The sequence below is a fragment of the Notamacropus eugenii genome, chromosome 1 (genome assembly GCF_028372415.1).
Source record: "Notamacropus eugenii isolate mMacEug1 chromosome 1, mMacEug1.pri_v2, whole genome shotgun sequence".
NCBI lineage: Eukaryota > Metazoa > Chordata > Mammalia > Diprotodontia > Macropodidae > Notamacropus > Notamacropus eugenii.
Window position 1 is genome coordinate 492,509,691 of NC_092872.1, and position 17,232 is coordinate 492,526,922.

Genomic DNA, 17,232 nt, shown 5'->3' on the forward strand with positions numbered 1-17,232 from the left:
AACAAGAAGAAAAGGACCCATATGTAAAATTTCTAGCAGCTTTTTGTATGATGGCAAAGAATTATAAATTAAAGTCATATCCATCAATTGGGCAATGGCTGAACAAATTATGGTATATGCATGTAAAGGAATATTATTTTGTCATTAAAAAAAAGAAGGGAACAATTTCAAAGAGATCTTGAAAAACTAGTATAAAATAATGCAGAGTAAAGTGACCAGAATTTGAATACTTTGCACAGTAAAACAACATTGTAAAGGCAAACAGTTGAAAGACTTGAGAATTATCAGCCTCTAGAGTTCTAAGAAAGAAAAACAGAATTAGACTAAATGTACATGTTTATTTCTCTCAAAATGGGTAGACATGCATATGAACATATGGGAACTGCAGTCAGTAACTGAGCTCATTTTGGGGTTAGGCTGCCCAGATTATAAAGCCGTGAAGCAAGGAAGAGCTCCTGACTCAGGATGTCTATCCTTTTTGTTAGCCAAGATTACAGTTTCCTTAAGGCAAGGAAGTGCCCCTGACTCAAGTACGTCTGTGCCAGCTTAATCTGGTCTTGTGGTTGTTGATACAAGAGGAGGATTTGGGATTCACTCAGAGAGCACAGCAAAGGATTATTGATAAAGGCTCAAATAATCCTCTCCAATTGGCTAATCCAGGTTTTCGGGTGATGAGGGGTTTAAGTGGGTCTCACAAAACTATTGAATTCAATGACCAGTGACCATAGCAATTTGTTTTCATTTGACTATTCATAATTTTTAAGAGGATTTTGTTTTTCTTTTCCTGTTTTTTTTTTTAGTGGGGAAGGGAAGGAAGAAAAAAGAAGAAAAAATAGATTTTTATTAATTTAAAAACTGAAATAAAAATTTTTTAAAAAAACACAAGGTTTGGAATTCTCTATCAGTTTTGGGGTGAAAGGATCTATATTGCTTTTTATAAGAACTATCTGGACTTTTTAAGGGCATTTATTAAATGGTAATTGGCTTTCCCTCCCTGAATTCCTTTAGTTAATAGTTAACATAATAATAGCTAGTATTTGCATGGTGATTAAGGTTTGCAAATGCTTTACAAATATTCTAGCATAGGGTCCTCAAAACAACCCTGGGAATTAGATCCTATTATCCCCATTTTAAAGATTAGGAAACTAGGCAGATAACACTTAATAACTTGCCCTGAGGTCACTCAGTATTTGAAGTTAAATTCAAATTTGAATTGAAGTCTAACTTCAGGTTAAGTAAAGTAGAGACTATGACTTCAGAAATTCATGGCCTTTTCTATACGTTCTAAACTAGCTAAACTAGGACTGAATCCATAGAAATTGCAGCAGGTCCTGCTAAGGACAAATATGGTTGCAAAAAGAATCATCAAGATTGGGAAGTAGGATGAGATTTTGGGTCAGAGAACGTGTTTGAATCCTGGTTTTTTCTTACTGAGCAAATCACTTCTCTGCATTTCAGTTTTGCCATTAGCCTAAACCAACTCAAAGTCATTTGATCCAATAAAATTACAATTTCACACTCCCAGAAGTTATTTCAATGAAGATATATTTCACTGCCCCAAAATTTTGTGAGATAATGACCTTAATCCATGATTCAAAGACATATAAGCAGATCTAAATCCATTCCAAATAGATGATGAAGTGGATAGAGTATGGGGCTGTTGAGATTTGGGGTGCTGAGAACATAGAAATGCAAGGGTACAGGGTGGGTCTGCCTCAAAAAAATTTGACCACTCAAGCCTTTTTTTAACCAGAGTAATGAGTTTTTATTATGACACCAGTTAGGTGGGCAAGATTTCTAGCAAATCTGCAGTATTTGTGATGCCAGGGGAAGTGAGTGAGATTCCTAATGAGTCTGCACAATTTAATGGGAATAAGATTGGTATTTTTATACAGAAAAAGACTGTGGAAAGATGTGATGGGATTAAGCAGTGGCAAGTAGTCTGGGGTAGGCCAGGTGCAGACAATGAAAGGAGTCAAGTGGAGGGAGAGCCACAGAGAAAGGACAGTTGAAAAGACGGTTGAGTATCTAGGTAAAGATGTGTGGAAAATTCAGGGGCAAAGACATGGTCTTTTCCTTTTAGGGGTCCAGAACTCATCCACCATCAGGGCCTGAAGTTCAGTAGACTTGAGTTCAAATCAGACACTTATTAGCTGTGTGACCCTGGGCAAGTCAATTAACCCAATTGCCTCAGTTTCCTCATCTGTAAAATGGGGATAATAACAGCACCTATCTCCCAGAGTTGTGAGGATCACATAAAGTGGTTAGCATAATGCCTGTCACATGGTAAGTGCTACATAAATGTTCACCATTAGCTATTAATTAATCTAATTAATTAATTAATCTGTGTGGTGGATAGAATGCCAAGCCTAGAGGCAGAAAGACTGCTCTCCCTGAATTCAAATCTGGCCTCAAGCACTTACTAGCAGTGTGACCCTAGGTAAGTCACTTATCCCTCTTGGCTTTAGTTTCCTCATCTATAAAATAACCCAAATGGGATCATGAAGAATTGGACACAAGTGAAATTACTAAACAACAACCAAATCCTCTCAAAATCCAAAAGAAACATAATGTAAGCTACTTAAGGACAGGGGCTGTTTTGGTTTGTCCTTTTTTTCCCCATTGCCTGGCACCGTGTGTATACAACAGACTCTTAATAAATGCTTGTTGAATTTTCCTTTGCACAAGTAGGCAAAAAGTTGCCAGGTCAGGAGTGCAGTGTATAAGTAGGCTTTCTCCTTTCTGCCCCTTAATCAACAGTCCTCCCAAATATAGACCATAGATTAGAACTGGAAAGAACATTAAGAGACGATATAGTCCAATGCTTTCATTATACAGAGGGGGAAAATGAAACAAAAAATGAAATGACTTGCCCAAGGTAAAATATATAAACAGCAGATTTGTTGTTGTTCAGTCTTATCCAACTCTTTGTGACCCCATTTGGGATTTTCTGGGCAAAGATACAGGAGTGCTTTGCCATTTCCTTCTCCAGTTCATTTTAAGATGAGGAAACTGAAGCAAACTTGCCCAGGGTCACAAAGCTAGTTAGTATCTGAGGTTGGATTTGAACTCAGGTCTCTCTCCTGATTTAAGGCCTGGTACTCTATCTGCTAGATCACCTAGCTAACCCATAAACAGTAGAACCAGGATTCAAACCCAGTTCCTCTGACTACAAATCCAGTGTTCTTTCCACTAGTTCTCTTATAAGGAATACTGGGGTCACTGCAAACTAGTCTCCTGAAACCTTGTAAGGGAGCTAGCTTTTATGACTTCTGGGAAAGTCAGACTCCCAAGAGGCACAGAAGAACATTCTGGGAGAGCTCTTGATCTCAAAGGAACCTTCTTTCCACTGAAATCTAACAGCTTCTTACAAAAATTCTTCCTAAGGCTATGATTCATTTCAAAATCATAATCAACTTTTTCTTCCTGCCCTTAAAATAATAGCACAATCAGGACAGATTCCAAAGCTGTAGAGACTTAGTGTAGGAGGGGAGTCTAGGTTGCCAGGGAGGGCCCCCCAATATTTCTGAGTGCAGAAGCTGTCCAGGTAATGACTGCCCATCCTGAGCAAATTCCAACCAGCCCTCTCACTCTCCTAAGGACTGGAGCCTTGACATTTATCCCAAAAGTGAGAAATAGATATTACCCTTTCTTCTTCAAAATCCTCCAGAATGGGAGCATTTTTTTGTGCATATAATCCTGTAAAAGTTCCCAGCAGGGCACATAACAGCAAGACCTTCATTCTCCCTGGTGTCAGTTCTAAGCAACTTCAGGAAAGTATTAGAGAGAATGGAGAGGAACAGGTGCTTTGGATTTATATTCACATCGGGTTGTTAAGCAAAAATTACTCACTCAGCATATCTTAGCCACAAGATAGAGCTTCCTGGATCTTCCACAAAAGTGGAGCTCTGTCATATGCAGATCCACACCTTCCAAAATGGGCCCAGGGTGGAAGAAAGTGATCTACAAGGGAATGTCTTTTTCAATATGGGTATCCTAATGGAAAATTAATTTATTGATATCCGTTCAACAGATACTTATTGAACATGTACCTTGGAGAGGCACTATGCTAAGTACTCTGAGGGGATAAAAAGAAGAATAAACACAGTTTCTGCCTTCTTGAAGTTTATAATATAGATAGTTATATAGATAGATGCAATATATATTATTATATATAAGTTTATATTATTGTTGGGCATATCAGACATACACAGAAATTACTGCAGTATTTGGTCATGTATAATGGGTGCTATAAGAATTTAGAAAAGGGAGCAATAACTACTGGCTGTAGTGCTTAAGGAAGGCTTCATGGAGGGGACAAAAGTTTAGCTGCAGTTGCATAGAAGTTGGAAAGGATAACAAACAGAGGGTATAGCCTAAGCATAGGCATGGAGTTGAGGAAGTACTTGGGCTACCTATAATAAATACATAGGCTTTCATTGGGAAATGTTAGGGGATGAGCCTGAAAAGGAGTTTACCTGTAGATTGAGATAGGCATTAAACACCCAAATCAGGGCAGCGATGTGGCACAGATAGCATGCCAGACCTGGAGTCAGGAAGACTCGCCTTCAAAGTTCAAATCAGATTTGAGTTCAAATCAGGCCTCAGATACTTGCTAGTTGGGTAATTCCAGACGAATCATTTAACCCTGTTTGCCTCAGTTTCCTCATCTGTAAAATGAGCTGGAGAAGGAAAAGGCAAACCACTCCAGTATCTTTGTCAAGAAAACCCCAAATGGGGTCATGGAGAATCAGATACAACTGAAACCACTGAACAACAAACCTAAATAAGTGTTTTTACCTGTATTCCAAATTTCTGAAACTTTAAATTCTTCAGCTTTGACTTTCAAAGCCCTCCACTTTTTCAAAGACTCTCCAACTTTTTTTTTCCAGCTTTATTTCATAGTAGGATCATAGGTTTAGAATTACAAGGGAACTCTGAGGTCATTGAGTCCAACTCTTTCATTTTACAGACAAGGAAACTAGTTAAGGAAGGCAAGTAAGACCTTGAGAGGTCAAATGGCTCTCCAAAGTCACAACTAGTATGTGATAGCTGGGACCCAGGTCCTCTAACTCTAAAACTCATACTCATTCTGTTGTATCACATTTCTCAATATTTCCCTTTATCTGCTCTAAATCCTAACTAAACTGGATGTCATGTGGGCCATGTCCCTCCTTTCCACCATCCATTCCCAAAATATTACCTTTCCCAGAGCTGCATAGTTCTTGTCATCCATTCTGCCCTCTCTTCACTTGCTCCAAGGCTGTATTTGGCTATCTCCAAAATGAACCAGAGTGTAAACTGTGGTCAGAATTCTTACTAGACAAGCCAACAAATGATGGTACTCTCTAGGAGAACTTGTACAGACTTAAGATTCAGAATGAAGCACACATTTCTAGACTCAGTCAATATGGGAATTTGGTTTTGCTTGACTGTGAATATTTGTTACAAAGATTTTGCCTTTCTTTTTTTTAATGGGGAAGGGGGTGAAAGGTAGATAAAATAAATGTTAATTAAAGAAAATTAGAATTTGATCTTTAAAAGAACTTAAAGGTAAAAGTGACCAAGAAATTCTTTTCTGTTATTTTTACTTTTTTAATTGATGCTTTTTTTATATCAGTCACTACCAAATGCCTACTCCCCAAATCGCAAATGGAACTCTTCCTTGTAACCCAGAAGTACAGTTAAACAAAAACAAATTAGCACATTGTTCATATCTTATAAATATGCCTCTTTCTGTACCTGCAGCCTGGTGTAGTACGGTGGAAGTATGCTAGATGTGAAGTCAAGAGACTAGGGTTTAAATTCCAGATCTTCCACCAATTATTTGTACCACTTTCAACATACCACTTAATCTTTCAAGGCTTCAGTTTCTCATTCATAAAATGAGGCTGGTGGACTAAGGTCCTTTCTAACTATAAATCTTTGATTCTGCAACTAGTTCTCAACCCAGAGGAAGGAGACATGCTTCATCATTGCCCTGAGCAGAGTTCTAATATCTTTCAATCCTGTTTTCCTTTTTATTATGGTGGACAGTGTCTGGTACATAGCTAACACTTAATCAATGTTCTTGTTGTTGAGTTGTTTTGGGGTGTGCCCAACTCTTTGTGACCCCATTTGGGGGTTTTCTTGGCAATGATCCCAGAGCAGTTTACCATTTCCTTCTCCAGCTCATTTTGCAGATGAGGAAACTGAGGCAAATAAGATTAAATGACCTACCCAGGGTCACACCGCTATTAAGTGTCATTTGAACTCAGGTCCTCTTGACTCCTCTGCCACGTAGCTACCCAGACGCAGTAAATCATTGATGATTAATTGCTTGATTGTGTATATTTTTCTCCTGGTTCTGTTAACTTCAATCTATCAGTTCATACAAGCTTTCCCAAGTTTTTCTGAATTCTTTATATTTTTCATTTCCTACAGAACAATAATATTCCATTAAATTCATACACCACAATTTATTGAGCCATTCTACAATTGATGGGTTTCTACTTTACTTCCAAGTTTTTACTACCACAAAAAGTTTTGTCAGTATAAATAGATAAGCCTTTCCCTCTGTCTTTGACTTCCTTGCAATAGAATCACTGAGTCAAAGGGTATGTTCAGTTTACCGACTTTTCTAACATAATTCCAAATTGTTTTTCAGAGCAGTTGGGCTAGTTCATAGCTCTATCAACAAGAATTCATTAGTGTATCTGTCTTTTTGCAGCCCTGCCAACATTTGCTATGTTCATCTTTTTTCATATTCTCCAAACTCAAGGTTGAGGTGAAACCTCAGATTTGTATTAATTTACATTTCTCTTGGGGAATTTTAGAGCAATCTTTCATACGATAGTTTGCAGTTTCTCTTTTGAAACCTCAAGCAGTAACTATGTTTATGTGTTACAAGGGAATATTGTATTTTTGAAACTTGAAATGAAAATTGGAGGAAGATAGGGTAATGACAGTCTCTCTTGCACACAAACGCAAAAAGAATGAACCAAGAACAATTTTTTAAGTTCGTAGAACAGAGTACAAAGAGATTCAGAGGAAAATACGGGTGAGATGGCTCAAAAACTAAAGTGCTAAACATACTATATACTTTCTAAAAGCTGAATGCAATGGATATTTGTCATTTCATGCACAATCCTCTTTTTGGGGGGAGGGCTGTATATGTAAATGTTCGCATTTGTTAGAGTTGATCAAGTTCAGAATTTTAAAAATCTTATGAAAACTTGGGCATATCTTATCAGTTTCAGAGCTGTCAGATGTTCTGGCATGTACCTAGATTCCTGAACAAAGAATTTATGAAATAAACAAAGGTAAATATGAGTCCAAAATAGAGTTTTGATTGTAGAGGGTTTTTTTTTCCCAAATGAGGTAACATTTTCCCCATAAGATCCTTAGGACTATAGCTCCTTGAATGAATGGATAAAGCATTTATTGAGAGCTTACTATATGCACAATAGGTTGTGGTTCTGTGGTTGTGGTTTGTCCTTCATTCTTGAAGAGGAACATTACATCAGGGAGATGATGATATGACTTGCAATTGACTTTGATTTGGGTGAGGGAGAACTGTGCAAAGTCTCTAGCCTTACTTTCTCCTCCAGAGCTATCTGGGTCCAGTGACCAGATATCTGTCATGATGACTGGAGATGGCCCAGGATGCAGTGGGAGAGGCTGACCCTTTTAAGCTAAGATTTCAGGTTCTCACTTTGAGTGAGGCTATGCCCATTTAGTAATTAGTCTTCTTTAAGAAGTGAGTCAAGGGATGGCCCCTTTAATCAAAAAAAAAAAAAATCAAACTGTGAGAGGAAGACCCTCAGGGTTACTGACCAAAAGAGAAACAGTTATGATCAATATCTGACCACTGGAACCAGATGACTCTGAAGGAGAAAGTGAGGCTGGTGACTTTGCACAGCCCTTTCTCATTCAGATCAAAGTCAATTGAAAGCCATGTCATCATCTCCCTGATGTCATGGTCCTCTTTGAGAATGAAGGACAAACCATAACCTGTGAGTAGTCCAAGCTACCTGAATGGGGACCCAATTGGCCAGTTCCATTTGAGCAACTCATCTCATCATCTCATCGACTCTCTTTACCTCTCTTCCCCTCTCCTTTCCTGAGGGTGTTCTGCCCAAAGGAAGGGGAATTTTGACAGCCAAAAGTAACCTAGTTAACTTAAGGTTTTCTGGTGAAATTTCCTTCTCAAAGACCAAGCTATAAACCCAATTCACTCAGGATATCATGGATAGGTTGACAATAGGTCCCGGCCCAAGCAAATCAGTGTGCCAAGCACAAGAAATACAAACAGCAAAGCAAGTCAGTCACTGCTTTCAAGTCACTTACATTCTAATGGGGGGGAAATACATAAAGTTTCAGCTGCAGTCTGAAAGAATAAGTCCCACGATCCTCAGGAGGAAATGGCAAATAGATGTTAATGTTGCTTTTTTAATGTTATTTCTACTGATAAAAGCATGTCATTTTCTGATGTTGAATCATTTAACAGTGCCAACGACTTCGGTAGCAAGAATTTTCCTTTCTGGGTCTTCAGCAACAGTGGCTATAGAATGCGCAGTCGCCTGGCTACATCTCTATAGTAGTTGCTTCCCAAGATGACAGCTGTAGTCATTGGGTTGGAAACATTGATACTCCCAAGACTCTTGATTTCAAAGTCTTGAGCTATCTCCATCACAATTTGAGGGGAGATGGTGGTCAAGGTGGTGACAGTTTAACTTGCTCTCCACATTCCTTCTTCTCTCTCTCCCTCAATGTGCCTTGCTGCTTCAGTTAGAGAATGGGCACTATGTATAGCAATAGAGTCATGTGAAGAGGATGAGGAAGCAGGACAAAGGGCAGCTCCAATGCTGCTGTCTCGAATTTTAATTTTAACTGAATCAAGGACTCTCCAAGAGTTGATATCTCAGTTCCTTAGCAGATAATAGAGAATCCCGGAGTTATAAGACTAGCTACATATATCTAGAAGATCTAGATATATCTAGATGATATATCTTCTATTTATTTAGAAGAGCCTGATGACTCCCTGTCTTATTACATTATAGAGAGAGACAGACAGACAGAGATAGAAACAGAGAGAGAGAAAGAGATCACTTTTTAGATAAGATAATCAGCTAGATGGCCCAGTGGATAAAGTGTTGAGTCTGAAGTCAGGAAGACCAGAGTTCATGGTCAGTCTTAAACACTTAATGACCCTGGACAAGTCATTTCACTACTGTCTGCTTCAGTTCCCTCTACTGTAAAATGAGGAAAACAATAGCACCTACTTTTTAGGGTTATTGTTATAAGGATTAAATGGGATATATATATATATTATATATTATATATATATATATAAAGCACTTAACACAGTAGGTAACACATAGTAGGCACTTAACAAATGCTTATTTCCTTACTACTTACTCTAGATTCTAGGTTGTCCATACTAATATAAAAGATTCAGTCATTCAAGAAAGCCCTTGATATGTGCAAGGTATAGGCCTAGAGGAAGTAATTAGATCTCTGGGGGTAGATTCCTAGTATATGTAAAACACCTCCACAGCACTCCTTGAGCTAGGTATTACGAATAGAATGATCCCAGAATTTGGACTGCAGAAATTGAAGGTATGGGCAATCAAAGAACTTCCCCATGGTGTAAGAACTGGTTAAAGTCCAAGGTGGGAATTTGAAGCCAGATCTCCTGACTGATGACTTTTAGTCTAGCATTCTTTTCACTATGACCTGCTGATTTTCTTTACTCATCCTTAACTACTTCTTATCCTTTTCCTATTACCTTAACGTGGCTGTTCTCTAAGGTTCAATGTTTGGTCCTCTTATCTCTTTTCTGTATTCCATCCATCAGGAATTTCACTTACAATTGAGGGGACAGTGTTCATTTAGTATTTAGTCTTGAGGGGGCAGCTAGGTGACACAGTGGAAAGAGTACCAACTCTGGAGTCATGGAGACCTGAGTTCAAATCTGACCTCAAACACTTAGTAGCTGTGTGACACTTGGCATGTAACTTAACTTTGTTTGCCTCAGTTTCCTCATTTGTCAAATGAGCTGGAGAAGGAAATGACTAAACACTCCACTATCTTCGCCAAGAAAACTCCAAATGGGGTCATGAAGTGTTGGAAATGACTCAACAACAACATTGAGGTTTTAAGTATCACCTGAAATCAGGGGACCCTTTATTTACTAAGTTTACTTTGGAGGTCCGGATCAGCACCTTTTTTGCCTATGGCACAAGCGTTCATCTACTCTCCCATGCTCAGGATCACGGAATTTCAGAGTTGGAAAGGACTTCAAAAGTCACCTAGTACAAACTATTCCCAGAGAATAATGTCTTCCACAACAGCATGGCAAAGTAAACTTAGACAGCTAGACCTGGAGTTAGGAAGACCTAGATTCTAATCTCACTTCAAACATTTACTAGCTGTGTGACCCTGGGCAAGTCATTCATCCTTTCTCAGCCTTGTTTTCCTCACCTGAAAACGGGAATAAAAATGGCACCTAGCCCACCCAAAGGTGAGGATCAAATGAGATCATATATGTAAAGTATTTTATAATCCAAAAAAGACTAAATAAATGTGAACTATTATTATTATAGGCTGTTCCTTAAGTACAAAAATAGATCCAAAATATATTTCTACAAAGCAGCAATAAAGCCATGCTCTCATTCAGATCCTTCATTCAATATGCATTTATTAATATACTGCTACACCTCCAGTTCACCAGTATCCTCCATAATACCTTCCCTTAAAAGAATAAAAAGACCCTATTACATTCAATACATTGAGCTAGAGCTAGAGACAATATGGAATATAAATATACATAAGATATAATCCCTGCAATCAAGGAGCTTAAAGTATATGCAGATACAGATAAATCTAGTACAAATTAGATTTAGTACTTGCATAAGAGAAGTACAAAGTGCCAAAAAGTTAAATGAGTATCACTTTTTTAATTCAATTTTATTTTATTTTCAGTTATGATATTGTTAATGTATAAATTGTTCTGTTTTGGCTCACTTCTCTTTGTATCAATTCATACAAGTTTTCCCAGGTTTTTCTGAAACCATTCTCTTCCTTGTTTTATATAGCACAATAGTATTCTGTCACCTTCATATATCATAAGTTGTTTAATCATTCCCCAAATAATAGGCACCCTCTCAGTTTCCAACTTCTCTGTCACCACAAAAAGAGCTGTTAAAAATATTTTGGAACACAAGAATAGCATTCTTAACTAGGTGAATCAGGAAGGTTTCCCAGAGGGGACAACATTTGAGTTGGGCCTTGAAGCAGTATAGGATGACAATAAGCACAGGTAGGGGCAAGGGGCAAAGTTACATTGCAGATATAAGCAACAGAATGAGCAAAAGCCTTGAAAATGGAGATAATTGTCTATGCTTCAGCTTAGAGGAGCATAGAATCCCTGAGACTTGAAGTTGTGAAACAAATCTGGAAAGGTAGGTTGTAGCATACTTAATGGAAGACCTTGAAGGTCAGGCTTGGTGCTGATTACATCAACATTAAGGTCCAGGTTTCAGCACACTGAGAACTCTATGATGTTGACAAGATACACAAAAAAACAGTCTGAACTCTTTCTACTCCATTAAATTCCAGGATCCTTTTAAGTTCATGAATCACAAGGGCAAAAGGTCTGTTGTGTTTGATTCATTGCCAAATTAGTAACCTCAGCACACAGAAAAATACGAGGGGTTTCCAAGAACTTATAGAACATGAGACAAAAGCAAGAATAGACTCACCCCTTAGCAGAACAGGAGTTCAGATCTAAGAATATGTGTTTATGACAAAGTTATTTGATAGAAAGATTTTTTTTCTTCTATTCAACTACTTCCCTTCTTATTCCAGATGCATTAATTTTATTTTTGTAGAAGTTTTTCAGTTGTGTATTATCAATGTTATTTGTTTTATCTTTTATAATTACTTTTATCCCTTGTTTGGTTAAAAATGCATAGATTCATAGCTGTGAAAAGTATATTATCTGCTTCTTTTCTGATTTTTTTGTAGTATGATCTTTAATATAAAAGTCATACATCCATCTTGAATTTATTGCAGAATATGGAACAAGATATTGGACTGAACTTAATTTCTACCAGACTACTTTCCAGCTTTATCAACAATTTTTGTTAGAGTTCTTTCCTAAACAAATGAATCAATTATTTTGGGGGCCATTCTGGCTGAGAGTGAATGTAAATAATAAGTGTTTCTCTTTTGGTCAACAACTCTGAGAGTCTTCCCCTCCCAGTTTGATCTTTTATTATTATTAAAGGGGTCATCCTTTGACTCATTTCTTAAAGGGACCTATTCATTGAATGGGTGTTGCCTTGCTCAAAGTGAGAACCTGAAAAGACCTTAGCTTAAAAGGGCCAAGGTCTCCCACTGCATCCTGGGTTATCTTCAATTATCTTGATCAATATCTGGCCACTGGACCCAGATGACTCTGGAGGAGAAAGTGAGGCTGGTGACTTTGCACAGCCCTCCCTCACCCAAATCAAAGTCAATTACAAGTCATGTCATCATCTTCCTGATGTCATGATCCCCTTCAAGAATGAAGGACAAACCACACAATAAGTACATAATTCTGACAAAATTCTAAGGGTTGGAATGGACGCATAAAAAAATAAGATAAAAATGCTAGGAACTGAACCTGTGGTGTCATAAATATAAGGACCTTCTACATGAAAAAAATTCCCTCTACCGATGCAAGTTGGCTCCTCTCCTACAACTTATAGAAAGTGGCCTGGAGTACTAAGAGGTCCAGTGACATTCCAAGTCACACAGTCAAGAGATATCAGAGATAGATCTTGAACCCAAGTCCTTCTGACTTCAAGTCTAACTTTCTACTCACTATGCCACACTGGCTCTCCACATAGAGTGAAAAAGAAAGAAGCTGGGAAATACATGTAACAACAACTTTAAGCTGGTGTCACATATGCATTCAGAGTTGGAAAGGAGCTTCATAGCCACATAGTACAGCTTATACCCAAAAGATAATGCCTTCCCTAACAGCATGGCAAAGTAGATTTCGAGTGTTGGACCTGGAGTTGGAGGTTGAATTATTAAGTTAAATATAAGAATAAGATCTTTCCTGCAGGTACAGGAATCCTGACAAAAACAGACCTCAGTAACATCAGGGATTTCCCAATACAATAGCTCATCCCTAGAGCTAGTGGCAGTGACTTCAATTTCTCTAGTCATCTGTCCATCAAAGGCTGTAGGGACAGTTGTGAAGCCAACCCTGTTAGCTTCCAACATGATGGACTGCTTTGGGTCTCTTGAATGAGTATCTGCTCTAAGAACCTCAGTATCCAAGACTTGTCATTGCCTGTTCAAACATTCAACAATTCAACAAGCATATAATATTGCCTACTACATTCCAGGCACCTTGCATAGTGCTAAAGATACAAAGACAAAAGCAAAAGTTTTTGCCCTCAGTAACTTTACATTCTATTGGGAGGCAGCAAATACAGATGGGTAATGGAAGGACAAGGGCATAGGCAACTGAGGGGGTCAAGCTAAGCATTGTATTGACAACATTTAAACTGAGCCTTGAAGGGAGTCTAAGAATTCTAAGAGACAGAAGTGAGGAGGAAGAGCATACCAGGCATAAAAGGGACAACTTGTGCAAAAGCACAAAAGGAGAGAGATGGAATATGTTGTTTTTTAATGGGGAACAGCAATGTCCTGATATGATCAGAACACAGAGCGCAAAAAAATGAATAATCACCATGTAATCATGGCTCTTCTCTACCAACATATCCTGTGTCCCAAATTACCTCCCTTCCAGAATCTCCATTACTATCAATGACACAACCATTGCTTGAGTCTCAAGGCTCTCCATATAGCAGATGTATTTTATATATCCTTATTCTCACAAAACTAACCAATCACCAAGTCCCGTCAATTTTTCTATTACTGGGTATCTATCTCACTTACCTTCTGTCTGTCTCACTTTTTCCTCAACTGTAAAATGAGGAAAATACTAGCATCCCCCTCTCAGGGTTGTTGTGAGGATTAAGTAAGGTAATATTTATACAGTACTTAGCACAGTGCCTGATACATGGTGGTTAATATGAAGATTAAATAAATGGAACAATTTATACAACAATAACATTGTAAAGACAAATAACCTTGAAGACTGCAAGATAATGATCATCTGTGATTTCATAGGAATAACAATGGAACAAACTGTCCATCTCCTGATGGAGAAGTGACAGATTCAGGGTGCAGAATGAAACTATTTTTTAATAATGGACCATGAAGGTATTTGTTTTGCTTGACCTTACATATTTGTTGCAGTGAATTTTTCTTCACCATCAACCCCTCCCATCATGAGATGAGAAGGGAAAAGAGAGAAAGTGTACTTTTGTTAGTTGGAAAAATAAAACTTCAATTGAAAAAGACATCAAATGGCAATAAAACTCAAATTAAACACAATAGACAACACAATAGACAACCATTCAATATCCTTTCAACAAACAGTTCTACAGTGTTATTTTTCTCCCTTGTTTGCAAGAACTAGGTCTTATAAACTTAGATTTGTGTGCTGTGTTAAATTAAAATTTATCAATAAAATCAGTTATTTATACATAATCTAAAAATAATGATTCTTCATTCCACCATTCCACCACTTCACCAAAATCACTACAGGAATAGAGGAGAGCTACATAAAATGGAGGGATCATTTTAAACTTTTTTTTCTTTAATTTTCAAACAAATTCATGTAGGGATGCATTTTCTTTAGACTTAGCAGCATGGGTTCCCAGGTAACAGACTCCATCTTTTGCACAGGCTATCCTTAGGGTCTCCCCATGATAGAAGAACATGCCAGAAGTTGCTCTCACTGATATAATCTTTGATAACAGACATCTCCATGCTTCAATAAGGGCTCAGAGTAGGATTTTGTAATGGCAAAATAGATACTACAGTTCCTATTGGGGAAATGCAGCCTGATAACTATTCCTGTATGTGCTACAGCTATAAGTAATGATGACCAAGAAAAGAAATTTCATATAACCAATGTCCTTGGCATTGTCAAATGGCTCAAATTGATATTATTTTATCAATAGATATGACCTTAAAGAAGAAGCATAACATCTGCTTTGTCACTGCTCCCTAAGGAGCATGGGACCTTTGCATATGACTTGCAGCTGATACCTTTCATAAATGTTCCCTCCCCCATCAGAATGTGACAGCCTTAAAAAGCGTGGACTGCCTTACTTTTCAATTTGTCAGAACTTAGTTCAGAGCTTTGCACATAAGAGCTTAATAAATGTTTCCTTCTTTAATGCATTCATTCATGCTCCAAGATGTTATAGCCTAGTACTTTTTCAATGCACTAAACCAAAACCAAAAGATAGCTCTCTTGAAATGAGTATTAATAACCAAAGATTTGAGAAGATCCAGAGTTCTCCCTTTTTCTAAAATCTTCATTTCAAAAGCTCAGTCACTGAAAGGCATTGCTGAGGATGAGATTGGATTAACTTTCTTAACAATTTTGTTCAAACCCACCCAGGTGAGGAAGCCCATTGTGTTCTACTGGGAGTGGGGGAAGGCTTGGATGGGGATAAATTCTTTAATAAGATTGCCCAAGGCTGGAGTAAGTTAGAAGTAGATGATATAATCAAAATTCATTAGAATAGGTCCAGCCCCTACTGTAATATTCATTCTCTCTCATTGCTTGCTAACCAATCACAGTTGATTGCCACCCTCTGTAGCAACCAGTTTTCCAAGGCTGTATAAGCTGTGAACCTGCCACCATGATTGTCTTTAGCATTCAGGAGTGCCACTGACCTCTTTTATTGAAATGCTAGCATTATTAGTAAAGTGATGAATGAGCCAGAAATTATGTCTGTTGAACTTTTTAAACATCACAACCTCAAACTCCCAACTAGATGTGCCCTTTCAGTGATGAAGACATTGCTGTTGTTGGCCAATATCAGACCAATATTTGTGAAACCTTGTTACAAACCTATGAAAGCATTTTCACCCAGTTTGCCCAATTGTCCTGAGCTTTCTCTTAGGTGAGATTCCAGGACTTCCTATCTACATGACCTTGATATAAATAAAAGTGAAATCCTTTTTTATTTAGGATGGTAAAACCTTGGTACTGGAACTTCATAGGATTTTATTTCATCTCAGGGTCTGTTACACATTCCCTTCAACATGTTCAGAATTCCCATCTAAAGAGGCTAAACGTGTCACATACAATGAAGCAATAAAAAAGAAACAGATTTTTTCAGTGATTCTGTCTCTTTTCAGAAATAGTTCTGACTTCTGGTTTAGACTTACCCCATCTCAGAAATAGTTCTGACTTCTGGTTTGGACTTACCCCATCTTAAAATTTTCTCTGCTATAGTATCCATCTCAAGGATTTATTTGTGGGGGAGACTGGGGGTGGTGGGAAGTGCTACATACAAAACCAAGAAACATTAAAAAAAACTAGCACTATTGGTTTCTTCTTGCATGCAGAACATGAACAGTCAAAGAATTATAAGAAAGTATATAGAGGAAATAGAAGACCTACTAAATTTTTTTAAGTATCTTCTGATCTAGCTACCTGGTGACCATCTCCAGTCATCCTGATCTATATCTTGCCACTGGACCTAGATGACTCTGGAGGAGAAAGTGAGGATGATGATGCTACACAGCCCTTACTCACTTAAGTCCAATTCAATTGCAAATGATGGCATCACCTTCCTGATAATAATGGTTCTTTTTAAGGATGAAAGACAAACAATACCCTGTGAATAGTATAAGTCCCCACTGGGGACCCAACTGGCCAGTTCCAGTTGGGCAATGCAGCTTCTTCCTTCTTTCCTTCCTTCCTTCTGTGAGAAACATGCTTGCTCTAGAAAGAAAATACTTGTTGTTAAGCCAGGAAAGTTCTCATTCTATTTTACATTCCTTGTGAATGGGTAACTCCCTAAAGGAACACATTTGTTCAGACAAATGCAACACTATTTATTTCCTGTTCCCAAATCAAATTTCTCCCCTTGCTCTCCATTGACTAGATTCAACCTCTTGAATGGTCCACTTCATGTTCTTCTTCTTGATATGTTCTCCCTTTCCATCATGTATCACAAGTGCTTTAAATTAGCTTGCTCCACCCTGGGGGTATGTTGGATAATATTAAACAGCTCATTAAGTATACATACAAGCTTCTGACCTTTTTCTTAATCAGAAACCTGATTCTGCTAGATCACAGCTCTGATTAGAACCAGTCACCTC

At 37.9% G+C, this 17,232-nt stretch overlaps 1 protein-coding gene and 1 long non-coding RNA gene across 3 annotated transcripts in view; one reads left to right on the forward strand and one right to left on the reverse strand.

Moving 5' to 3' along the window:
- Nucleotides 1–14,052, reverse strand: part of LOC140519711 (epididymal-specific lipocalin-8-like) — a 30,314-nt gene extending 16,262 nt beyond the window's left edge. The window contains exon 1 of the mRNA XM_072633019.1: nt 13,939–14,052. The gene's annotated coding sequence lies outside the window, so the exon portion shown is untranslated. The remainder of the gene's footprint in view (nt 1–13,938) is intronic.
- Nucleotides 1–17,232, forward strand: part of LOC140519712 (uncharacterized) — an 83,840-nt gene that overhangs the window by 61,595 nt on the left and 5,013 nt on the right. The window lies entirely within an intron of this gene.